We start from the raw sequence: 25,521 nt of genomic DNA, 5'->3' as shown, positions 1-25,521 counted from the left end.
CCCCATGCCCCCATGCCCCCTGCTTCTCTGTCCCTCCCTGATCTGCTGACCTCCTCCTGCTGACCCCCACCTGTCTACCTCCTTCAGACCCCTGCCGGCTGCAGCCTTCAGACCCCTTCAGACTCCTGACCACTGGATTACAGTTTTGTTTGGATTACCTGCCTGCCATTTTTTTGATTACCATTCTCAAGTTCCTGTTGATTGTCTGCTCCGTCATCACATCATCTGTCTGATTGGTGAGGCCCCCCTCCATTTTGTATTTCCTCCCGCTTCGTTGGTTAATTGGTTTTGTAGTTTGGTTATTTTAGGTTTAGTGATTTGGGAGGTTTTGGTGCATGCTTTTTTGTTTTTTGTTTTTGTGGTTAGGTTTAGTTCAGTTATATTAGTTGGCTTTTTTAGTGCTGTTGTTTATTTTCAAAATCTTGTTGTTGGTTTAGTTAGGCTGAGTAGTGGTTTTGGTTTGGTTTTTGGTTTTGTGTAGTTTTTTTTGTAGTCTTCGGTTTTTTGTGCTTTGTTTTAGGTGGTGCTTTGGTGTGTAGGTGGTTTAGGTTACTCATTTTCTTTTTAAATAGGGCCTAGTTTGGGGAAAGGTATGTCAGGGAGGGTGCAGGGCAGGTTTAGGAGCAGTCTTGCTGGCAGAGGGAGGGCTGATTGGACCAAGATGATCAGGGGCCTTGGTTTGGGGCAGGGGCGGTGAGAGGGGACTTGGACAAAGTCCAAGTCCCCTAGAGGTCATTGTGTGTAGGCTCATGTTTCTGGTGATACCTGCTCCCACAGTGCATCCGCCTATGGTGGCTGAGGTGGTAATAGTAGGGGGAAGCCCAGTCAGGGAAAAACCTCTTCCCTTGGTGGGAGCAGAGGAGGAGGAGATGACGGCTGCTAGCCCAGTCAGATCCCCCCTCTTCCCCATTGATCCCCCTTCTCAGTGTAACCCCTGCCCAGTCTGAGACTGATGAGGATCAGAGGAAGTCATTCCTGTTGCCCCTGGACCTTTGCAGCCACGTACAACAGAGGATGGTGAGGTGCTGGTTGTGGCCAACCAGCAGGCCCAGTAGTGCCACCAGAACCCAAGCAGTCCAAGACTGCTGGCAGCACTGTGTGGGGCCACTTTAAGTGCTACCAAAGTGAACCTACATGTGCTGTCTGCATCCACTGTAGGGCACAGGTCAGCAGAGGAAAGGACACCAGACATATAGGGAAATCATCAATGTGGAGGCACATGGTGTCATCTAGTCATCCTCGCTGCTGCTGGCAGCTCTAGGCCACCTGCTGTGCCCTCTACTAGCAGTGGTAAAGGATGTGCTTCTGCTCCTGCTTTCAAGCAGGGCACATTATCTGTCACGCAATCGGCATGTCTGGTGGGCAAGCAGTCTGGTGGCCCAGAGGCACGTCTCATCAACCTGGGCCTTTGGAGATATGATAGCTCTGGATGATCAGCTGGTTCAGATGGTGGAGAATGCTGGCTTCCATCGGCTGCTCCAGCTGCTTGGTCCCTGAGTACCAAGTTCCCTCATGAACCACCTTCGGTAGGAGGGTGGTGCCCTCCCTGTACCGGGCATGCAGGGAGGTTATGTTGGGGCTGCTGGACTCAGCAGGGCCTGGCACCAGTTTGTACTTCACTATATGTGGACCAGCTGGAGTGGAATGCAGGCTGCTTTCCTGTCTCTCACTGCATACTGGTGGGGGCAGGAGAGAGAAGGGAATGTCATCTGCTGCAGCTGGTGTGGACGGCACATACTCCCAGGTAGCAAAGTCCAGGTGGGCCCTGCTGCATGTGCAACCACTGGACACTGACCACATGAGCCATCTGTGGTCATCGGGTACCAGGTGGAGGAATGGCTGTCTGGGTGGCCAAACCTCTGCAGAGACTTCATGGTTACTGACAATGGTGCCAATGTGCTGAGGGTGGCCATCTGCATTTGCCACCGTCACAAGAAGTCCGTCTGCATTTGCCACCAGCTCGTCTGGTGGCTACTCAGGGACGGGCCTTCTCCGTTGCTGCCCCGAGGCTTTGGAACACACTCCCTGTTGAAATAAGAGCCTCCCCATCTCTGACAATTTTTAAAAAGTCTCTAAAGATGCACCTGTTCACCCAGGCTTTTAACTGATACCATTTTGATTGTTTTTAATGTTGTTTTAGAATATTGTTTTAAAAAATTTAAATTGTCATATTTTAAATATCTTGTTTTTGTTTTTAACTAATGTTTTAATGTTGTTTTTATTTTGTTTTAAACCTCCCAGAGACGTAGGTTTTGGGCAGTATAAAAATATGTTAAATAAATAAATAAATAAATAAATAAGAAAGAAAGAGGTGAGGCAGGCAGAGGAGAGGAGGTTGGGTCAGAACCAGGAGGAGGGTGCAGGAATGCCCAGCATCAACATCAGCACCACTTCCCAATCCAGCAGCATGGTGTCCCTGGCCATGCCAATGCAGCTAGCACTTCCACCCGTTCATTCCACCCTGTGGTTCAAATGGGGGTGCCTTGGTGCCTTGCCAGGGGTACAGGAGCTGCCAACCATGCCCTGCACTGGTGCCGAGCAGCATGTTAACCCCTGCTAACTTGGCAAAGAGACACCTTTTAATGTGGTGATTCTCTTTTATTTAGCAGGGGGAGAGTAACTGGCCGTATCCACCCCCAGCACAATACCTCCAGTGACTGTTTCTGGTGTCTATCATGTTTCTTTTTAGGTTGTGAGCCCTTTGGGGACAGGGATACATCTTATTTATTTGTTATTTCTCTGTGTAATCCGCCCTGAGCCATTTTTGGAAGGGCGGTATAGAAATCGAACAAACAAACAAACATGTTCTGTAGTACCTGCGGCTGTCGGTGGTGGCAGACCCAGAGACGAATCTGGTCCAGTTTGGGGCAATGAGTCACCAAATCTGGCCAGACTTGGCAGTTGTTGTTGGATGGCTCCTCTCCTGCCCCCCAACCAGGGTCCAGAACAATAAGTTGTTCTCTATGCCCAGGGATGTGGTGATACTCCATCTCTTGTGCTTGGATGCTGGCTTGGTGGAGCAGCTGGTCTTCCTGAAGACCAAGTCTTCCTCAGCCATCTGACAACAACTGCCAAGTCTGGCCAGACTTGGTGACTCATTGCCCCAAACTGGACCAGATACGTCTCTGGGTCTGCCACCACCGGCAGCTGCAGGTACTACAGAACATGCTGCTCGGCACCAGTGCAGGGCATGGTTGGCACCTCCCGTACCCCTGGCAAGGACTATCCCCTGCTGGGCTATCCCGAGCTGGATGTGGAGGGTCTGTGACTCATGGTCATACTTGCAACACCAGCTCATGCTGGTCAACCTGAATGTGTCACAGTCTGCCTATTAGTGCTGCTGACAAGAATGCAGACAAGAATGCACACCACTGGCAGGCTTGTGATGATGGACTAGTGCCCCTGGGCCAGCACCCATTGGAGGCTGTGGTGGAGCATAGGTGGTTCTTTGGGACTGCCTTTAAAATGTTGTTGGTTGCTTTGTTTTTTGCTTCTGCAGCACAGTGAGACACACACACACACTGGCCCATGATGAGTCTAGATGGGTTCCCTGTGATATCTCAGCCTGCAGGTTGTCAGCCAGGACCCAGCCCAACCTCAGGCCACCTTACTGCAGACATGAGGAGAAGAAGACTTCTCATCAAGTATGTGGGGTTTTTTTAATACGGTATATATATATCTCAGTGTGCACAAAGACACAATCAAATATGCTTGCTTTTGCTGGATCTGAGATGGAGAAAGGCAGAAGAACTTGGTTACCTTGGTTACCCTTCCTTCCTGAGACTTGAGGTTCAATCTGGTGTTGTGTTGCAATCTCTGTCTGTTGTTGATTTTTAGTGTGAGATTTGCTCCATGATGTGTGTCTGTCTTTGTAGTGCATTGTGGACTATGATCTGGTGGCCTGACTCTGTGCATTCTGCATTCTAGATGTATACTCAGAGTCAGGAGCAGCTGGTGGGACACTGTGAAACTGGATGCTGGACTAGATAGGCCTGATCCAGCAGTGGTGTTCTTATGTTCTTCTGACAAAGGGGTTTCATTGCTGCTTTTGCTATGGAAAAACCGTCTGTGTCTGGACAGCAACTTGTGGCAATGATGCATTGGTGGGCAGGGCACCTGGCACAGTGTGGCTGGCACAGAATTAGGGTCAGTGATTCTTTTTTTGTCTGTTTTGCACCATGTTCTACAGGAGAATCCCTTTTCCAAAAAATGTGCGTGTTAACTTATCTGTGCAGTGGTGAGTGTTGTTTCTGGTGCTGCAACAGGGAATAATGGAAATTCAAACTGGCACATTATTCCCTATAGGTAGTGCCTAGAGACACCAAAATGGGGTGGATGGTACATCATGATGGGTGATACCTACCACTCAACCCACAAAGCAATTGGGCAATCAGGCAATTTTTAAAGAATTTATAAATTGTTTCATGGTCAGTAGGTCAAGGGCTGACATACTGATGATGCCCCCAACATTCAAAGATTCATTAAAAATTGCCCAATTGCTTTGCGAATTGAGTGGTAGGTAGCACCCATCATGATGTAAAACCCAACCTGATCTGGTTTCCCTAGGCACTACCCATAGGGAATAATGGGCCGGTTTGAATCACTTTGAACTGGTTCAAACCCTGGTTCATAATTGAACTGGACCAGTGGCTGGTTCGACAGAACTGTACTCAAGCTGGTGCCCCACCCCCCCAGTTTGAGTTCTGTTCAAACTCGAACTGAACCACAAGATCTGGTTTTGTGCACATTCTATTCTGTGCCTTTTCCAGTTCTATAATGTATTTTTTGAGGTATGGTGACCAGAACTGTACACAGTACTCCAAATGTGGCCACACCGTTGATTTGAATACGCACACTAGGATATTAGCAGTTTTATTTTCAATTCCCTTCCTAATGATTCCAAGCATGGAATTGGTCTTTCTTTTCTTTCTTTCTTTTTTTACTGCTGCCACACATTATGTCAACACTTTCAACATGCTGTCAACCACGATCCCAAGATCTCTCTCCTGGTCAGTAACCAACAGCTCAGACCCCATCAGCATATATGTGAAATTGAACTGGTCTCTGGGTCTACCCAAAGGGACCATATAACACCGATTCTAAAAGAACTGCACTGGCTGCCAATATGTTTTCGAATCAAATACAATGTGCTGGTTATTACTTATAAGGCCCTTCACAGCTTAGGTCCAGGGTACTTGAGGGCGCCTTCTCCATTGTGAACCCTGCCGCCTATTAAGATCACCTGGAGAGGTCCGGTTATGGTTGCCGCCAACTCGTTTGGTGGCAACTCAGGACTGGGCCTTCTCTGTGGCTGCCCCAGGGCTTTGGAATGTGCTCCCTACTGAAATAAGAGCATCGCCTTCTCTGTTTGCTTTTAGGGGGACCTTGAAGATGTACCTGTTTTCCCAGGCTTTTAACTAAAATTTAAATTTTAATGTTTGTTTTTATCTATTGTGATTTTTATCTTTTTGATGAATTTTAAATGTTTTGTTTTCTATTATGTTTTCATCTGTCAGTCAGTCAATCTTTATTACGATCATTGACCAGGAACTAAGTAAAAGCATTTAAATACATAAAAAGAGTAATCATAGTAAACTAAGCTAACAAGGTAATAAAAATTTAAATAGCCAGATAATAGCAATTTGCAATATTAAGATCACAAATGTTAATCAATTGTTTGTTTGTAACTTCTAATAGAATCCTTCTAGCAATATAACAGAACTTAGCAACCTTATGTAACCTAGCTTCATTTTGATCTGTTAAAAGGAGATTTAAGTAGGCACTATCAGTGAGTCTGGATATGAAATGAGTTCTGGAGAAATAAACTTAAGCCTAATGTCACTGTAAAGTTGACAGTACAGAAGAACATGAGATGTAGTTTCAACCTCCCCTGTACCGCAAGGGCAACCATGTTCTTCAAAAGGAATACCATGATATCTCCCTTCTAAGATTGCCGTATGCATGGCATTACAGCGAGCTAGTAATATATCTATATCTCTGCTGCTCATAAATGTGTATATTCCCCCTTTGCGTCAGAGCTCTCAAATCAAGTCAGCATGGACCAACCTTAAACCCTATATAGAAGAGTTGCAATACTCTTCTCCACATGCTCATATTGTTGTTGCTGGGGATTTTAATGCCAGACTTGGAAATGATAATAAAAAGCTATTTGCCAAATTTAAATGCTGTCCATCTGACCAAGAAATTCTGCCACCATTGTTTGCCCGTCAATTTAAGGATAGGGTAAGTAACTTTGCAGGCTTATGTCTGTTGCAGACATTTGATGAACTAAACCTGTACCTGCAGATGAAGCAACTCATGGAGATAATCCAGCTGAGTATACTTATTGGTCTGGCTCTCGCCCCTCTACGATTAACTATATGGCGATTTCTTCCACTCTTCTTACATGCCTTATGTTTTAATCTGTACACCGCCTAGAGATGTCTAGACTAGGTGGTATAGAAATGCAATCAATCAATCAATCAATCGGGATATTTTGCCCCAATATGCATCACTTTACACTTGCTAACAGTGAAGTGCATCTGCCAGTTTGTTGCTCATTCCTCCAGTTTGGAGAGATCCTTTTGGAGCTCCTGCAATCTGTTTTGGATTTCACTATCCTATAGTTTAGTGTCATCTGCAAATTTGGCCACCGTGCTGTTTATCCCAACTTCTAGATCACTGATAAATAAATCAAAAAGCACCGGTCCCAGTAAAGGTCCCTGGGGGACCCAACTTCTTCTCCCCACCCATTTAGAGAACTGTCCATTTATTCCTACTCTCTGTTTCCTGTCCTTCAACCAGGTACCTATCCACACATGAACCTGTCCCCTTATCTCATGACTGCTAAGTTTACTCAAGAGCCTTTGTTGGAACTATGTCAAAAGCTTTTTGGAAGTCCAAGCATACTCTGTCAACTTGATCACCTTCATCCACACACCTGTTGACACTCTCAAAGTACTCCAGAAGGTTAGCGAGGTAAGGCTTACCCTTGCAGAAACCATGCTATCCTTCAGCAGAGCCTGTTCTTCCATATGCGTAAATATTTTATATTTGGTAATGCTTTCCATCAATTTTCCCAGCACTGATGTTAAGCTAACCGGCCTGTAATTTCCCAGATCCCCCTGGATCCCTTTTTGAACATTGGTGTTACATTGGCCACTTTCTAGTCCTCTGGCACAGAGTCTGATTGTAGGGATAAGTCACATATTTTTGCAAGGAGGCTCACAATTTCACATTTGAGTTGTTTGAAGACTTTCGGTTGGATGCCCTGTTGATCTGTTAATTATTATTTTTTCCAGATCGTTTAGAATGTCATCTCTCATCACCTCTATCTGACTCAGTTCTTTAGCTGATGTCCCCAAGAAGCTCAGTTCAGGCACAGTATCCTCTACCATGAAGACAGAAGCAAAATGTTTAGCTTGTCTGCAATCTCCCTATCCTCCTTAATAATCCCTTTCACTCCCTCATCATATAACAGGTGAACCACCTCCTTTGCAGGTTTCCTGTTAAAGAGGGAACCAAGATCGCGAGTCTACAATCTGATAAACAGTGTTTCAAGGCACTATTCTGACATCATTCCTGCCCAGGCTAATTTCTGTATCTGGTACTTTCCAGTATTCTGGGGTAACCTCTTTCTTTCTTGAACCACATGTCAGCTTCCTTGTCTTGTCGTCGTCCCCCCCCCCACACCATTTATATGCTGTCTACCTTCTTCAGCAGTCAGCACAAGTAAACTGCTGGCTCAGCCATATAGCAGTAATTTTACTTGCCAAAATTCTCTATTTAATCACCAACAGCTGTGAAGCAGCTCTTTGCTACAGGCATGGCTGAGCCACTACTTTTTTAAAAAAAGACACAACACCTGATGTATATAAAAATTTTCACCCATCTACAGTTGTATGATTTTTCTTCTATGATTAGGAAAGAGATTTCTATGTTTTTCTAATCCATACGTTTATTTTTTAAAAATACACTCTAAATGAATACACAGCCACCTGTTTGGGAAAAGAACTGGAAGGACTCAAAACTCAGATGGAGTTTGCACCTGCCAATCTTGGTAAGCAATGGAGAATGTTGTTGGAAAAATTGCTGGTACAGCCATACTTATAAAGCATATCAATGACAGAAGTGTACACAGTCAAAAGATGGCATAGAATACAGGAAAATTTTCATGTTACTGATTTTAAAAGTCAGTTCCCTGAAAAGATGCACAGGACAGGCCATTAACTATTCCTTAGTTATTATTTTGAGTGACATTAATTTCATGCTAGCTACTGAGCCCTTTCTCATGAGCAGAAAGGGCTGGGCAGGGAGAAGGCAGGATCCTACATGCCTTCCCTTGCACAATCAGCTCCTCCGCTGGGCTCGGCTGCTCATGCACCCACACGAACGGCATGGCAACAGGAACCTGAAGGGGGATTGGGAGGAAGTTGTTCACCACACAATGCAGCACATGAGCAGCAGAGAGGCTGTTTCCAGCATTGCTGCTGCTTTGCTTTGCCCGGCCGATCTTTTCCCCTGACTTGCTGCTTAAAATGCTCTGGAGCCCAGAGTGATCGCACACACAATCGCCTGCCCAAGTAGGGCAAGGGGAGGTTCCTGTCCTGCCTTGGTTAAATCCTGGGCTTAAAAGCTGGACTACCCAGTTTTGCAGGTGCTGAGTAGGAGTGGGTCCTGTGGCTCCACATGAGCCTCTGTACCCTGGTTTTCTCATTCCTACCCAACTTTGGCCAGTCATGAGAATGGCCTCCCTATAATGAAATTAAGTATGATAATATGATTATTTTATTTATTCATTCATATTTGTATACTGCCCACTACTGAAGTCTCTAGGCAGTTTACAGCACCTTATATGTATCCTGTGATCCCAAGCTCAAAAGATGCTGTAGGTGATGGCTTCAAAGAAGGGATGGATGTGCATTCTACTAAATTTTGAAAAAAGGGAGAGAAATGTATTTATCCTGTTTGCCAAAAATGAGTTATGGAATCCAAACTGGCCATGAATTGAGTTAGGCCTCATTTACAGTATCCAATGCAGGTTGTTTCTTCTAAGCAATCCTCACTGGAGCGCTTCTTGCAGAGAAATGCTATGTTGAGGAACTAGTTACAAAAAACTATGCCTGCACCTGAGATTATCAGATGTGCAAGGCTAAAGATCCATCACAGCCAGGATGATGTTTTCAAAATGTGATCAAAGTGAACAATGCACCTGGCATTGAAGAGAGCACCATTTTAAAATGGTCATATGTGCAGATCAATGCCAGAGCACAGTTTATTAAAAACAAACAAACATTGGTGACATTTCCCCTAATCTCTGCAACTAGTTTGGAGCTTAAGGACAAACTACACACTATGTCAAAGCTCTTATAACCCCTGCTAAGTTGTCAAAGAGGCACTTTTTAAATGTGGTGATTCTCTTTATTTAGCAGGGGGAGAGTAACTGGCCCTATCCACCCCCAGCACAGTACTTCCAGTGACTGTTGCTGGTATCTATCTTATGTTTCTTTTTAGACTGTGAGCCCTTTGAGGACAGGGATCCATCTTATTTATTTATTATGTATCCATGTAAACTGCTTTGGAAACATTTGTTGAGAAGCGATATATGAATGTTGTTGTGAAAATAATTGCAGGCCTTCCTTATTTGAATCAGAACCATGGCAGGGGGAGCAGCCCTTTCACAACATGCCAGTCCCCCAACTTAGCATACATACCGCTAAAGCTATTTTTAGCTGTAGAGAAAAACTCACAGGATGAGTTTGGGCCCACAAGTTTTCTCTTCTGTAGCTAATCGCAGCACCTGGTGGGACTGTGAAGAATTCATCTTTATTAGTTTGGTTTATACAGTTGTGCTTGTGTTTGCTTACAATAAAAGATGACTTTGAAGTGCACTGGGGAGGTTACATTGTAATCAGTAAAAGATCTGTTTGCTTGGCTAGATGGTTCCACCTTTGCTGGGTTATAGGCAGTGGTTCTGACAAAGCTTTGGGGTTTGATGGCTTCCTATAGTGACCAATGGGAGCGGCTACTCAGATGAAGGTCCTAATCAATCAAAGCAAAGCAACGAGTAAAAAAAAAAAAAGCCCTCTTCAGTGCAAGAGCCATTTTTCACTGTGTTCACCTCCACACAGTACTGCACTTTTCTCAGTGCTGGGAGAGACCTTTACGGGAGATGGAGCTCTCTTGAGAGATCTAGGAGGAAAGCCCTGGGCAGGGCTACACTTCCCAGCACTCTCTGCTTGCCTTCCAAGATAGTGCAGGGGCTCTGTTTTCCTTGAAGGAGTCTACCGGCAGTAGCCAAAACACAATACTGCATGGTAAGAATGGTCATCTCTGCATTAAGCCAGGGCAGGGGACTGTGCAGAGTATTCAGCTTTGGCTGAAGCTTCACACAGGCCCAATGAACAAATTGCCAGGGGGCTGCACTTAGGGTTGATGTGGGCTGCCACTAGCCCCCAGGCTTTACAATGAAGAACACTGCTTTGGCTAATCAGTTTAGAAGGAGACAGCTCATTTAGGATTGGCTGGGCCTAACTGAATATTATGGGGAGTAGAATATAAATAGAGGATCTAAAGAGGCTTGTAGAGGGAGTTGGGATGTCAGACAGGAAACTAGGGAGGAAGAAGAACTGAGAAATAAAGGTAACTCAGGGAGGAAAGCAAACACTGAAGAACTGATTACTAGGAGGTTTGAGGGGAAGCAAGGAAATGGGATCTGTCCAAGATCTCTTTCAAAAGAGCGGAATGTCTGGCTTGAGTACCTCTTCTCAAGGAGCTTAAGCACTTCTCCTTCAGAAACCTAGTAGTTGAAGGAGGGTTGACTAGTGAAAGTACCTCATATTTAGGAAACCTGGTAGCCAAAGGGGTGGTCAGCAAGAGAATTCAGGACCAGAATGAAGAAGTTGTGCCTGAGTCAGCAGGCAAGACAAAGACCAAGGACAACAGTTTGGGAGTAGGGGTGTGCACGGAACCGTGGAGCTACGGTCTGGCACTGGGGTGGGGGGTTTCCTTTAAGGGCGGGGGAGGGTTTACTTACCTCTCCTGCCGCTTTTCCAACTCCGGCTCACATATTTTCACTAGTAATGGGGTGGCAGGATACCCCCCCTGCCACCCCTTCCCCCGCTTGGCTGCAAAAGGTTTCTTAAAGCCTTTTGCAGCCAAGCGGGGGAAGGGGTGGCAGGGAGGTATCCTGCTACCTCATTACTAGCGAAAATACATGAGCCGGAGTTGGGAAAGCGGCAGGAGGGGTAAGTAAACCCTCCCCCACCCTTAAAGGAACCCCCCCACCCCAATCCACCCAAACAACCCATGTCCGGACCGGTCCGGAGGCCTGTAGAATGGCCTCCGGACCAGTCCGGGCACATCACTATTTGGGAGCTCCAGCAGAAGTGGCTACTAGAAGCTAGTAAAGGAAAAAGAGCTCCTTTTATTTTCACACTTGTGTCACGAAGGTGCTGCAGTGAGTCGTTGAGATGCAGAAAGGGAATCTGAACTAAGATTTTGTAGGGATTGGGCCCAAGCCCAGCCTAAGCAGACAAATCCAGACCTCTAAGATTTTTTTACTTGTCTTAAATACTAGCTTTCAAATCACCCTACTTAAATATTGAATCACTCAAATTATTTCCTTAATAAACAATAGGCTGTTGAACCAGCGGTATTAAATATCTCAGCAAAATGTCCTACACTAATACCAAAACACGACCTACTGTAGCTCGGCTGGTGGCCACACGGGGACGGGCTTTCTTGGTTGCTGCCCCGAGACTGTGGAATGCGCTCCCTACTGAGATACGATCCTCCCCATCTCTGACAATTTTTAGAAGGCATTTGAAAACCCACCTCTTCACCCAAGCTTATTTGGCTTTTTAAATTTTTAGGTTTTTATTTGTGATTGATTTTAAATTATTTAAATTGTTTTAAATGTTTGATCTAAGATCGTAAATAAACAACTAGACTAAATTGTTTTAAGTTTTGTATATATTTTAACTTGTTTTATACTACTGTAAACAGCCCAGAGACAAAGGTTTGGGGCGGTGCACAAATGTAATAAATAAACAAATAAACTGCAAGTTCATAAATGAGAAGACTGGTGGCAAAGGGGAGTAGGGCATGTCTTCATAAGGGATATTTCTATCAGGGTCATATTATGAGAAAAAGGATCGGATCCACCCCCTAGGGATGTGTGAACTGGTTCGGATCCGAACTGGGGGAGGTTCTGCGTTTCGGATCTGAACCGAACCACTCCCGGTTCGGTTCGGTTCGGATTCGAACTGAACCAGGGGTGGCTCGATTCGGACTGGTTAGGTCCGGTTAGGACACCTGAAAATTGGTAGGATGGTAGCTGGCACCCAGGGGTACCTGTCACCCAAACCCCAAAGCAATCGGACACTCTTACAATTTTTTATGAATTTTTGAAAATTATTTTTATTTTTTTCTCATAGGATATAATGGGACTCGAACCAGGCCATTATTCCTTATTGTGGAGCACCCATGGGTGCCAACAACCATGCAAACCCTGAAGCAATCAGATACCCCTATGATTTTTTATGAATATTTGAAATATTTTTAATTATTTTTCTCATAGAGTATAATGGGACCTGAACCAGTCCATATCCCCTATTGTGGAACACCTAGGGGCACAAAAGTGGGGTGGGTGGTAGACAGATAGGGGTGCCTACCACCCAAAAAATCCCAAGGCAATCGGACACGCCTCTGATTATTGGTGAATTGTTAAAGTATTTTTGAATTCCTCATAGAGAATAATTAGGATTGCAGCAAATGTATAGCTTCACGTCGGGGGGAAAGGGGTGTCGTAGAGTGCAGTGTGGTGGGTGGTAGTTCCTAGGGTGGGCAAGGAAGCTACCTGAATTATTTGAAAGGAATTGGGCAAAGGGGTGATTTTTAAGTGATTTTTGAAGTTTATGCGTCTTTAAGGTTTTTCTCCATAAAGAAGCATGGAGGTGTCAGCAAATGTATAGCTTCACATCGGGGGCAAAGGGGTGGCCTAGAGCAGTTTGGGGTTGGTGATAGTGCCAGGTAGGGGCAAGGAAGCTTCCTGAATTTTTTCAAAGGATTTGGGCAGAGGGCTGATTTTTGGTGAATTGTTGAAGTTTTCCGTGTCTTTAAGGTTTTTCCTCATAAGAAGTTATAATGGAGCTTTCAGCAGCCCCATAAGTGCACTTGGGGGGTGCTGGGGTGGCCCAGAGCGAGTGGTGGTGTAGTGTACATAGGGTGCCAACCACCCCCATTGGGTTTCTAACCCATGGGGTACAGGGTTCTGTTGTTTCTGAGGTATTGAGTGTGGATTCTATGATAGCATAATAGAGTGGATTCATGGTGTCTCATTGAAAATCTCATTTGCTATCATAGAATCCACACTCAATACCTCAGAAACAACAGAAACTTCAAAACCAGGGGGTGCTTTGAACAAAACCAAAACCGAACCACCCCCTCCTGGTTCGGATCCGAACCGAACTGGGCGAACCAGTTTTGTGCACATCCCTACCACCCCAACGTACAATTTGCCTGATAATTTCAATAAGTAAGACTGCCTTTTTTTCTGCACGGAAGAAGGAAATCACCAAACAAAGATGATGATTTAATTAGTGCATAGCTAATCTATGGCATTTTCCTACCTGATTTATCACAGGTAACAAAAAATAGTCACTTAAAACCATTATCTCTGGCTGTATCCATATATCTGCCACACACACGTTAAATGTTCATGTCCCTTTAAAAAACCAACCGATTTTTGTATGTGACTGTTCTCAGTTAAACCTTATTTAACTTGGTTTCCTTGAAGCAGCACTTTAAAAGAACCCTATGGATTTTTACTATCCTCAGAATAAACATGGTACTTGGATTTTAGTTAACAGCAAGTTTAGCTTTAATGAGAAACTAGATGCTGTTGTATACAGTTACTCAGAAGCAGCAAAGTTCTTTGCTATATGGAAGATATTATACATACTCTTGTCCTTGTCAGAAATATATGAAGGATATAATGCCCATAGGGATTATATCCTGCCTCAACAAAGTATTCCTTATATCTGGCACAGTGTAAGTAAGTAAAACTTTATTTTGGTCGTAGTCCAGCCATACAACAATATAAAACAAATACTACTACTACTACTACTAATAATAATAATAATAAGAATAAGAATAAAGTAATCATATAAATCAGACTACATTTATATGTATTTGGCATATTATATAACAATATTTGGCCACAATATTGATTGATTGATTGATTGATTGATTGTTGCATTTATATACCGCCTTTCGTTAAAAGACAACCCCAAGGTGGTTTATAAAAGTTAAAACATACAATAAAAAGACAATAAAAATATTAAGCTAAAAAATATAAAAACAAACCAAATTTAAAATCTATAAAATACAAGCATAAGAACAATACAATATGAATAACATCCGAATTAAGATTAGTGAGCAAATAGTTTAAATAAAAATCATCTCCATGACCTGGAAAATTAATCAAAAGTGGGGCAATTAGTTGGCATCTTATGTCTCTGTAATAATCACAATACAGAAGAACATGAGCAGCTGTTTCAACATTACCAGATCCACAAGGGCATAATCTTGATGCCTATGATATACCCTGGAATCTCCCATGGAGCACAGCTGTTGGGATAGCATTTACACAGGCAAGTGTTAGAGCTCGTCTAAACTTTGGAATTTGGATGCTACTTAAATATGTTGCAAGCTTGAGCTTGATGCTCTGACTTCCTATGTAAATGTTACTCGATTCTGGCACAGTGTCATCTATCACTTGCTTCCAGAAAATAGGGGTGGTTACTATTTTTGACTTCATTCCTGTAATAAACTTAGTGTTTAAGTTAAAACACTACAAATACTATGGCTGCAAATAGGTAAAAGTAAAGTTGTGCCATCGAGTTGGTGTCAACTCCTGGCGACCACAGAGCCCTGTGGTTATCTTTGATAGAATACAGGAGGAGTTTACTATTGCCATCTCCCATGCAGTATGAGATGATGCCTTTCAGCATCTTCCTATATCGCTGCTGCCCGATATAAGTGTTTCCCATAGTCTGGGAAACATAACAGCGGGGATTTGAACAGGCAACCTCTTGCTCTCTAGGCAAGTTATTTCCCCGCTGCACCATTAGCTGGCTGCATGGCTGCAAATAACACTGCAAATACTATGGCTAACATCCTGAGTTATGGAGTACTAGTACTAGGGGATTGGGGTGTGCATGGTACACCCCAACTGGTACTAGGGGATTGGGGTGTGCACGGACTGTTTGGTGCAGTTCAGTCTGAATTCAAACCAAACTTAGACCGAACTGCAGGTATGTGAACCGGTTTGGTCAAACCAATCAGCTGAGCGGGTTGGTTTGACAAAGGAGCTTGAAGCAGTTCATAACGGTTCACGATCAAACCAGCCGAGTTTGCAGCAGTCCGGTTTGTGACCGAATCAGCTCTGCACTACCCTACTAGGAGAGAAAGCACTGATGCTGCTGATGACTTCAGACTTATGCAGCCTGGGCACTAATGCGGGGGGGTGTTTGATGATTTTTGAAGACCTTATTTTTCGCTGGAATTGCTCTGTGCCACCTGAAGATATGTGCCTAAGGGTTGTGCTGTTGGTAGATCGGTGTAAGTAGAATTTAGCAGCATCAGCTTCTATATCTCCTCCAGCACCAACTCAGGATGTCAGCCACAATCCTTCTTCTCTTTATAGAGAGAAAGTACAGCCTCTAAGCCTTTTCCTGTGCACTGTAGGCAGCAGGGCTGTCCTTAGAGAGCCCTAGTGGGGTGCGGGGCCCCCTTCCAGTTAATTCTAATGGGGATTAAAAGAGTTAGAAAAATGCCTGAGCTTCTAACAAATGAAATTGATCAGCATCTGCAAGTACACAAAGAATTCATCTCACAAACCACTGAGTACTAAGATTCAGAACTACAGATCTTCATTTAAGGAGCAGGGATTTCAGTTCATGGGTTGCAGGTCCCAGGAAGGTCAAATCCCTCTCTGCTTAGGAACTAATAACAGACTAGGGCAAGGCTTTCGTAGTTCAAAAGCAGCTGGAGGGCTGAAGTTGAGCAGTCCTGGTCTAGGGATAGCTAGGAAAGATTCTGGTCAATAGTTATCAAGTTGTTTATAGGGAGGAGCCCATTTGATTTGGGTCCCTTTCATTCTGAAAGCAATACAATCCTTAACAAATAGCAATAGCAATAGCAATAGCACTTACATTTATATACCGCTCTATAGCCAGAGCTCTCTAAGCGGTTTACAATGATTTAGCATATTGCCCCCAACATTCTGGGTACTCATTTTACCGACCTCGGAAGGATGGAAGGCTGAGTCAACCTTGAGCCCCTGGTCAGGATCGAACTTGTAACCTTCTGGTTACAGGGCGGCAGTTTTACCACTGTGCCACCAAATGGTTTTACCACTGCGCCACCAAATGGTATCTGCATGGGTACAAATGGGGTTTGTCTTGGTACCCATTCATTACTGTTCTTTTTTAAAAGTGCTAAATGGGAGGGGGAATCTTACTCTTAACTTGTTTTCCACAACTGCCTGTGTTGATGGGAGCAGGGGCTGCAATGTACAACTGCCTCCTGGAAGGCTGTAATCTGGAATACATATAAAGTGTCATCCCTGGGCAGTATGCTTAAAAGAAAGGCTGCTAGTATGGAAAAACTGTGCCAAAACTATGCAGTCTGAAGCCAGTGGTGGCTTCAGATCTGGTGGTTCTACTGAAAGGCATTGTTTACAAAACTTGGAGGAATAGCACTGTGAACATATAAAGGTATGTATAAATACCTTGAATAAAACTATATTGCCAGCAGTCTAATCAAGTTCCATTAAGTAGGGAAGTGCCCGAATGTTCTTTGGCGCCGGCGGGGGTAGTTCTTTAAGGGCAGGGGAGGGTGCACTCACCCCTCCCGCCGCATTTCCCCCGCCGGTGCTCCGTTATTTTTAAGCCCCTTGGGGCTGTAGCGTTCCTCCCTGCCGCCCCGTTTCCCCCATTGGCCAGAAGTGGCCAGAAGTAGCAAGTGTGTGTGTGCCCATCGTGCACGTGCATGGCAGATGGGTGAGCATGCACGTACACACGTGCTTGCTACTTCTGGCCACTTCTGGCTGATGGGGGAAACGGGGCGGCAGGGAGGAACATTGCCACCCTGAGGAGCTTAAAAATAACGGCGTGCCGGAGGGGAAAATGCGGCGGGAGGGGTGAGTGCACCCTCCCCCGCCCTTAAAGAACTACCCCTGCCGGCGCCTAAGCACTGAAATGGTCCCCGGAACCGAAACGTTTCGGAGGCCTTTATAATGGCCTCCGAAAAGTTTTGGGCACATCCCTACCATTAAGCATCAGCCACAGTATTCTTCAAGCCATGACCTAGAACATGAGTACTGAGACACAAACATGCAGCTAAAAGGAAAATTTCAAATTGGAATATTGGCAAATGTGGCAGTAATAGTAGTTTCTCCTATTTCCACTGACTTCCAGCATAGGATACTCATCACAGATCATTTCATGGTTCTCCAAGCAGCAGTTAGCCACAGAAAGGGAAAACTTTACTTGCCACATTGTATAACAGAGAGCAGGGCAACATTTCCCCCTTTTTTGAAGTTCATTTCTGTCATTCCAAAACATCCGCATACCCTGCCAGCTGTACATATGGCAATATCATTTAATTGGGATTTCACAGCCTTTCTTTCTCTGAACACATGTCCACATTGTGAAATACATAAAGATTCAAAAGGCAAAAATAACTTAACATCTGAACAATCAGTTTCTATGGAGACGGAAATAAAAATGAACAGTCTAGTATGAGTTTCTATTTTTTTATCTTTTAATTCAGCCTGATGCCTTCAAGATTATTAAGAGTACTTCTTAATGCCTCGGGGAAAGTTATTATTTTAAAAAGTATCTCTAATATGGATGACTGTTTTCTACAATGCGATTCTTTTAAACCTTTTTGCTGAGATGTAAGTTTTATAGATTTCAATGGAATTTATTTCCTATTCCTAATAAGTATGCTTAGGATAACTGCTCTGGTTACATAAGACTAATGAGTGGCAGACAGTTCCTGCTCTTTGATGCCAATTACAAACCATCTTTAGTCTTCAAGCAGAACACTTGATTCCAGTTTTAAGACTAAAACTTTTGCAATCCATACACCAAAAAGTCAGGTCTCCTGTATCTTTGGGCTGCGTTCCCAGAACTGCAGTGCCCCATATACAAGCAAACTAGAACAGAATGTATAATGAATATTACATCTTTTTAGCCCAAATGGTAAAACCCCCACAAAGAACAGTGTTGAGATTAGTGCAGTAGTAGGCTTGAAATGGTTGAGAAGACAACAGAAGATGGAGAAGAACCTCCATCCATTTTAAATGTCTACTGGTCTTAATTTTGGTCCTTAAATGTTCACAGTTGGGATTATTATACATCTTAAAGCATCTATTGCAAAAAAAAAAAAGGCAAAAACCTTTCATGGCTATACCAGTGAAAATAGGTGGTTTTTAAAAAGAGACTGCATTTAGGCCATACATTTACACATTTGAAGTCAACTGGCTAACCACCATTGTGTATGGGGAAAATAGAACAGAATGAAGAAGTTAAAGGTACATTTGGAATATCCAGAGCATACATCATCTGCATTGTGTACTTATTTCTGGTTAGAAATGTTCCTACAAACACATATATATTCAAGCCACTAGCAATATATAAGCTGCTACTTTGTTCTTACATTTCCATTTTAAATAGGCTACCTCTGCATATTTCCATGACATATATTTTAAATGTTTATTCAATTATAATTGTCTTCCAGAAAGAAAGAAAAAAGCAACTCTTGAAGCAGAAACTGCAAGACAGGTTAATGTTTTAAAAAATATGCCACATATATACATTTCAGCTAAAGCTCTTGCATAAAACATTGGTGAACTATGGTTCCCATAGAAACAGGAAATGTGTTTTAGCTAACAGTGCTGGTTTCCATTCCAGCCGTGCCATTGTTATCATACTCTACACATATAAAACTGATTTTTATTTCTCTGAAGAAGCTCATATTATGATAGTTGTCAGACCAGAAACATGTAATGGTAGTTGACTGAGATATTACCAATCAGTTATTTGTTCTTCCTTTGCTATCTATTCATGTTGGTATTTTCTATCATGTCCCACCACAATGAATTATGTCACACCACATGTGTAGCATAAAATATCCTTATTCTTCAGCTAGAAATAAATTTCAGACATCAGCTGACATTTTCAACTCTTGTGGAAGAGCCCTACACACAAGTCCAAGAAGATGGTTTTCCAGATAATTTTTTTAAAAAAAATCAAACCAGGTGATAAGTATGCTACTGAATACTTAGACTTTTCTGTGAAGATGCTTTCTATAAAGATTCCTTCAAAAGCAAAGCTGATAGCAAAGAATGAAATGTCTGCCCTCTGGATATTGGTCTCTCTAGCCTGCTGTGTGATTATTCTTTGGTAGCCCATCTTAGTAAATGACAGATGTCTTGCTGGGAGTCAATAGGGCCTCTGTCCCCCACAGTAATATACTTGTATCACTCTTCTCACTTTAAATTCATTTATCTTTCTTCTCCTCTGCTATTTATCTGCCAAACAACATCACTATATCACCTGATCCATACCTAATCTTGGCTTCATCTTTGATGTTTCTCTCTTCCTTGTTCCACACATTCAGCGGTTGTGCTTCTTTGCCTTACACAACATTGCAAAACTCTACCTGTTCTTCTCTGCCCCTTCAGCCAATATGCTAATATGTACTCTTCTCATTGCTCACCAAGATTAAGGCAACCTCCTCCACTCTGGCCTTCCTCTCCCTTAATTCATTCCTCCCACCTCAGTCCCAAACTCCAGTGACAAAATGATTCACCAACCTTGCTTGAGTCATGTGATGTGCCTCCTCAGATCCTTCATTGGGTTCCCAGCCTCTTAAATTTAGCAGAAACTCCTTGGTCTTGCTTTCCTCAATGCTACCCATTCCCCCTTGCTGCCGCCATGTAATCTTCTTCCCTGAACATGTATGTGGTTCCACCACTGTCCGTTTTTTCAAATTCCTCCTCAAAACCCAGCTTTTCTTTGTGGCCTCTAGCTTACCTTCTTAACTCATATTCCTAACTGTAACCAAGCCTTGAGGACATTAAATGGCACCAGACAATGCTCTTATCTCCCTACTCTTATCTGTTCCTCCTTTTCTTTCCCTGCTGGTTATTTTAGACTTCCTTGGGACCAGAGCCCAGTCCATGTTGCCCATGTCACTGTGTAACATGCCATGTATAAAGGTAAAGTGTGCCGTCAAATCGGTGTCGACTCCTGGCAACCACAGAGCCCTGTGGTTGTCTTTGGGAGAATACAGGAGGGGTTTACCATGGCCTCCTCCCATGCAATATGAGATGATGCCTTTCAGCATCTTCCTATATCGCTGCATCATTAGGTGGCTACAACATGCCATGTATACTCACAGTTTAATAACGGGGGGAAACTTTTGCAGGGCTAGAGTGCAAGGTATGGGCTTTCATATTCAACAAAAATGCAAAGAGGTGCTTGGCATCCTCTCCCCAAAACAAATCCTAAAATGTTTTTTTTTTAAATTTAGATTTAAAAAAAAAAAAAAAAAACCAGGTGGTTGGCCTTTATGATCCACAAAGAAAAAGAAGCATACATTGTCTGGCAAAATACTGACCTTGAACTATGAAGTTGTAGCTAAAAGTTTTACTGTGAAATTATTGACTCATTTTACTCAGTTCATCAGTGCCCCAGAGGAAAAACATTTCCTTGTCCTTGGATATATATGTATTGCTTTTGTGCAAATGACCTGCCCTGAAGTTAAACAGTCAAACTGTAAAGGCAAAACTGCATTCATGCTCACTGTTAGCTTATAAAATCTAGCACGTAATACTACATGGACAAAAATAGGGTGCTCATGATGAACATGAGGGCCTGGATGTTCCCCTATTGGAAAAACTTGTGCAAGAAAAACTCATTTTCCCTATTGGAAAAACTGTGCAAGAAAAACTCATTTTCTTGCACAGCCACATAAATAACTCTTCATTTCCTTTTTGTCAGCTGTAATCAATTCAGACATGTCCATCTTGGACATATAGCCTAAGCTTTCTATCTTGCTCACCAAAGTATGCTGTTGTACAAGCATGCCCACCATAATCAGCAGTGATAAAGTGGGAACCCTTGTGGTACTGTGTACAAACAAATGGCTAATTACCATGGGAAACAATGAAAGCTAACATTATCTTGATACCAAAAAAGGATAAGACACTATCACAAATAATTTTTTAAAAAGTATTGGTCATCAAAGATCATCCATCAAATATGTAGTCAACAGTAGGGAGGTGTGAACCAGCTCAAGGTCAAACCAGTCAAACCAGTTCACCATCAAACTGGACCAGCTTGAGGGCTTGCCTTTAAGCCAGACCAGGCCCAGTGTGGCTTGACCTCGAGCTGAATCCTCCAAGCCGGCTCGGAGCCACTTCGGGGGTTCTAAGTTTTAAAAAGGGTTTTTTGACTCACCACCAGATCCAGGTCAATGGCAACTGTGTGTGTGGGGGGGGGGCGGCCACTCCCCGGCCTTCTCAAGCTCTAAAAAGGGCTGCTTCGGCCCATTTTGGGGCTGTTCCAGACCTACCTCCAGTGGCGGTGGCCATTTTGGAGGCTGCCACATATGCCTAATGGGCCTCTGCACGGCCTGGATCATGACCCAGCCAGGCAGAGGCCCATTGGCCATGCATGGTGGCCTCCAAAATGACTGTTGCCACTGGAGGAAGGACCCAATGGCCTCAAAATGGGCCAAACTGGCCCTTTTTAGAGTGGGAGAAGACTGGCAGGGAGAGATGGCAGACCCTCACACAGTTGCCACCACTGACCTGGACCCAATGGTGAGTCTATTTTTTTAAAAAAAATTAACCCCCAGAACCAGCTTGAATTCGAGCTGAGCCAGGGGTATTTGCTGGCGGGGGGGGGGGGGGACAAAACTGAACATGCCCAGTTGGGTTCAAGTCCAGTCCAGACTCAAACCAAACTGGGCAGACTGGTTTTGTGCACACTCCTAGTCAACAGATTACTTACGGATACACCAATAAAGCCACAATGACTTTGCAGCAATATCTGCTGTATCAGTTACACTCCCCCCACCCACCAGCTTGGCACTCGTGGGAACATTGCTGGTTTGAAATGAATGCATGGGTGGATGGACTGGTATCTTGTTACATGGGAATTAATCCTGGAAGCAGCCAGGACACATTCGCCAGGAAGGACCAAAAGACCCATGCTACTAGTTGTGTGCACCTTTCATGGTCTAGCAGTAACCAGCCCTGTGAATAGGGGAGAAGGCAAGCAAACCAACCTCTTGATTCTCCCACCTTTTGGATTTTACTGCTGCCACCAAATTGATGTCTTTCCCCCCCTTGTCTGCATCCACCAAACAGCCCACAGTCTCCAACGGTCTCCAACAATAACTCAAGTCGAGTAGGGTGGCAAGAAAGTCAGGGGTGGGAAACTAACTCAGAACTTATCAAGCACTATATTTTTTCTAGCAGCTTTCTTCAGTAGCTTTCTCCAGTACTTTTTAGTAGGGATGTGCCTGAATGGTCTTCGGCACCAGCGGGGGTAGTACTTTAAGGGCGGAGGAGGGTGTACTCACCCCCCCACCGCGTTTCCCCCGCCGGCGTTCTGCAAATTTCAAGCCCCTCGGGGCGGCAGCGTTCCTCCCTGCCGCCCCATTCCCCCCATCGGCCGGAAGTGGCTGGAAGTTGTGAGCGCGTGTGCGCCCATCGTGCGCCCGCCCGCCCGTCTGCCGTGTGCGCACGCACAACGGGCGCATGCACACTCGCAACTTCCGGCCACTTCCGGCAGACAGGGGGAACGGGGCGGCAGGGAGGAACGCTGCCACCCCGAGGAGCTTGAAATTTGCAGAGTGCCGGCGGGGGAATGCAGCGGGGGTCAGCTCACACACTCCTAAAAATAGCCAATCAGATTTTGCATTTTTGGTTCATGTCCTGCCAAGACATTACAATTCATTTGTCCTTTTAGTTACCATTCCCTGGGTTAGCCTTCTTACCTTTAACCTGTGATAGATTTCCTCAGCAAACATTTTGACCTTATTCTGTAATTGACTAACAAAATAAAGAACCATGTATTTTCCACCTAGCAGCCATTTTAAAATGCACAACATAACCACAATTAAATACAAAATGGAGGACTTACTTTCAATCCTTCACAATACCTAAGGACACTTGGGGCTTGTTTTTTTTTTAATGCTACATAGCAAACCTCTTTGCTGCCAGAGTCTCTAACTAAGTTTATGGACCTGGTTGCATAGCTGGCACTGGAGTCACCCAGACTGTTGATAGTGGGAGACTTCAATTTTCACCTTGGGACTGGGTTGTCTGGAGCAGCTCAGGAGTTTATATGACAACTATGGGCCTATTCCAAGTGGTCTTGGGACCGACGCATGATGCTAGTCACATGCTCGATTTGGTCTTTTGGTCTGATCAGGGTGGTGGTCCATGAGTGTGAACTCCTGTTATTTTCTCATTGTCATGGGCAAACCACCATCTGGTTAAGGTAGGAGTCACAGTGGCAACCCACCTCTGCAGGGGTGAAGAACCTATTAGGCAGATCTGCCCAAGAAAGTTATTGGATCCCATGAGATTCCAAGAAGCCTTAGAATCCAGTTGGCTCTGCCGATGATTCTGTTGATGCTATGGTGCAAACATGGAATAACAGACTACTAGAGTGGTTGACACAATTGCTGCTAAGCCTCCTTTCTACCCTGCTTCAAAATTAGCACAGTGGTATTCGGAAGAATTAAGGGAGCTGAAGCGGCAAGCTAGACAACTAGAGTGCAAGTGGAGGAAGACTCAACGTGAATCTGATAGATTACAACACAGAACACATTTGAAGATCTATGCTTTGGCAATGATGGTGGCAAATAAGTGGTTCTTTTCTGCCTGTATTGCTTCCACAAGTTAATGTCCAGCAGTGTCATCTAGGGTTCTGAGAGATCTAGTACATGCCCCCTACCCCCTGAAGTTGAATTTGGAACCTCCAATCATCTGCTGTGACATTTTTAATGTCTGCTTTGCAAATAAAAGCTTTCATATTTGGCCTGAACTAGAATCCACATTTATTGCAAAGTTCATTAGGGAGGTGTCCAGCAACTCATCTTATGGGATCAGATTGGATCACTTTTATTTGTGACTCCTGAGAATGTGAACAAGCTGCTGTGGGCTGTATGTCCTACCACCTATTCTCTTGACCCTTGCCCGACTTGGCTCATTTCATCTGCCAATAGTACTATCAGAGATGATCTGGTACATATTATAAACACTTCTCTGAGAGAGGGCAAGATGCCTCCTTGACTTAAGGGTGCTATTATTATACCTTACTTGAAGAAACCTGCACGGGATCCCTCACAGTTAGCCAATTATAGACCTATCTCCAATCTTCCATGGCTGGGCAAGGTGATTGAGAAGGTGGTGACCTCTTAGCTCCAGGCAGTCTTGGAGGAAACAGATTATCCAGACCCATTTCAGACAGACTTTCGGGCAGGCTATGAGGTGAAGACTGCCTTGGTTGGCCTGATGGATGATCTCCAATTTTGTATTGACAGAGGGAGTGTGACTCTTTTGATTTTTTTCCAACTCAGCAGTTTTCGTACCATCAACCATGGTATACGTATCGATTGCCTGAGGGAATTGGGATTGGGTGGCACTGTTTTACAGTGATTGAGTTCCTACATCTCTGGCAGATTCCAGATAGTGTCGCTTGGAGACTGTTGCTCTTCAAAGTGGGAGTTAATGTATGGATTTCCACAAGGCTCCACACTGTCTCCAATTTGTCACACACAAATCCATTTCTCCATATTAACTTCATCAGGTATAGCATAACTTCCTGAAATGCCTGCCTGGATGGTCTGGATGAGGGATAACTAATGGAAATTGAATCCAAGTAAGATGGGGTTACTGACTGCGGGCCATCAAAACTCAAGAAATGGTTTAGATCCGCCTGTTATGAATGGGGTTACACTCCCTCTGAAAGAAGAAGTGTGTAGCTTGGGAGTGTTCCTGTATTCAAAACTCTCTCTGGTCTCTTAGGCTGAGGCAACAACCAGTTGCACATTTTAGCAACTTTGGCTGATATGTCAGTGATGCCCATATCTGGAGGAATATGACCTTAAAACAGTGGTACAAATGCTGGTAAAGTATAGGCTTGACGACTGTAATCCAGGCTTGACCACTATAATGCTCTCTACCTGGGACTGCCTTTGTACATAGTCCAGAAACTACAGCTGGTGCAGAATGCAGCAGCTAGACTGGTCTTCAAGATAACCCGAAGAGACCATATAATACTGATCTTAAAAACACTGCACTGGCTGTGTGGCTGCCAGTATATCTCCAAGCAAAATGCAAAGTGCTGGTTATTACCTATGAAGCCCTTAATGGCTTGGGTCCAATGTCTGGAACTGTTAAAATAAAAGTTTCTGCATTTCTGGCTG

The 25,521-nt window shown here is 44.0% G+C and overlaps 1 protein-coding gene across 13 annotated transcripts in view; it reads right to left on the bottom strand.

The window, feature by feature from the left end:
• DLGAP2 (DLG associated protein 2) overlaps positions 1-25,521 on the bottom strand; it is a 691,732-nt gene that overhangs the window by 188,885 nt on the left and 477,326 nt on the right. The window lies entirely within an intron of this gene.

Source organism: Hemicordylus capensis, chromosome 1 (assembly GCF_027244095.1).
Source record: "Hemicordylus capensis ecotype Gifberg chromosome 1, rHemCap1.1.pri, whole genome shotgun sequence".
Lineage (NCBI taxonomy): Eukaryota > Metazoa > Chordata > Lepidosauria > Squamata > Cordylidae > Hemicordylus > Hemicordylus capensis.
Note: the sequence above shows the minus strand (reverse complement) of the source record. Positions and strands in the feature narration are given on the sequence as shown.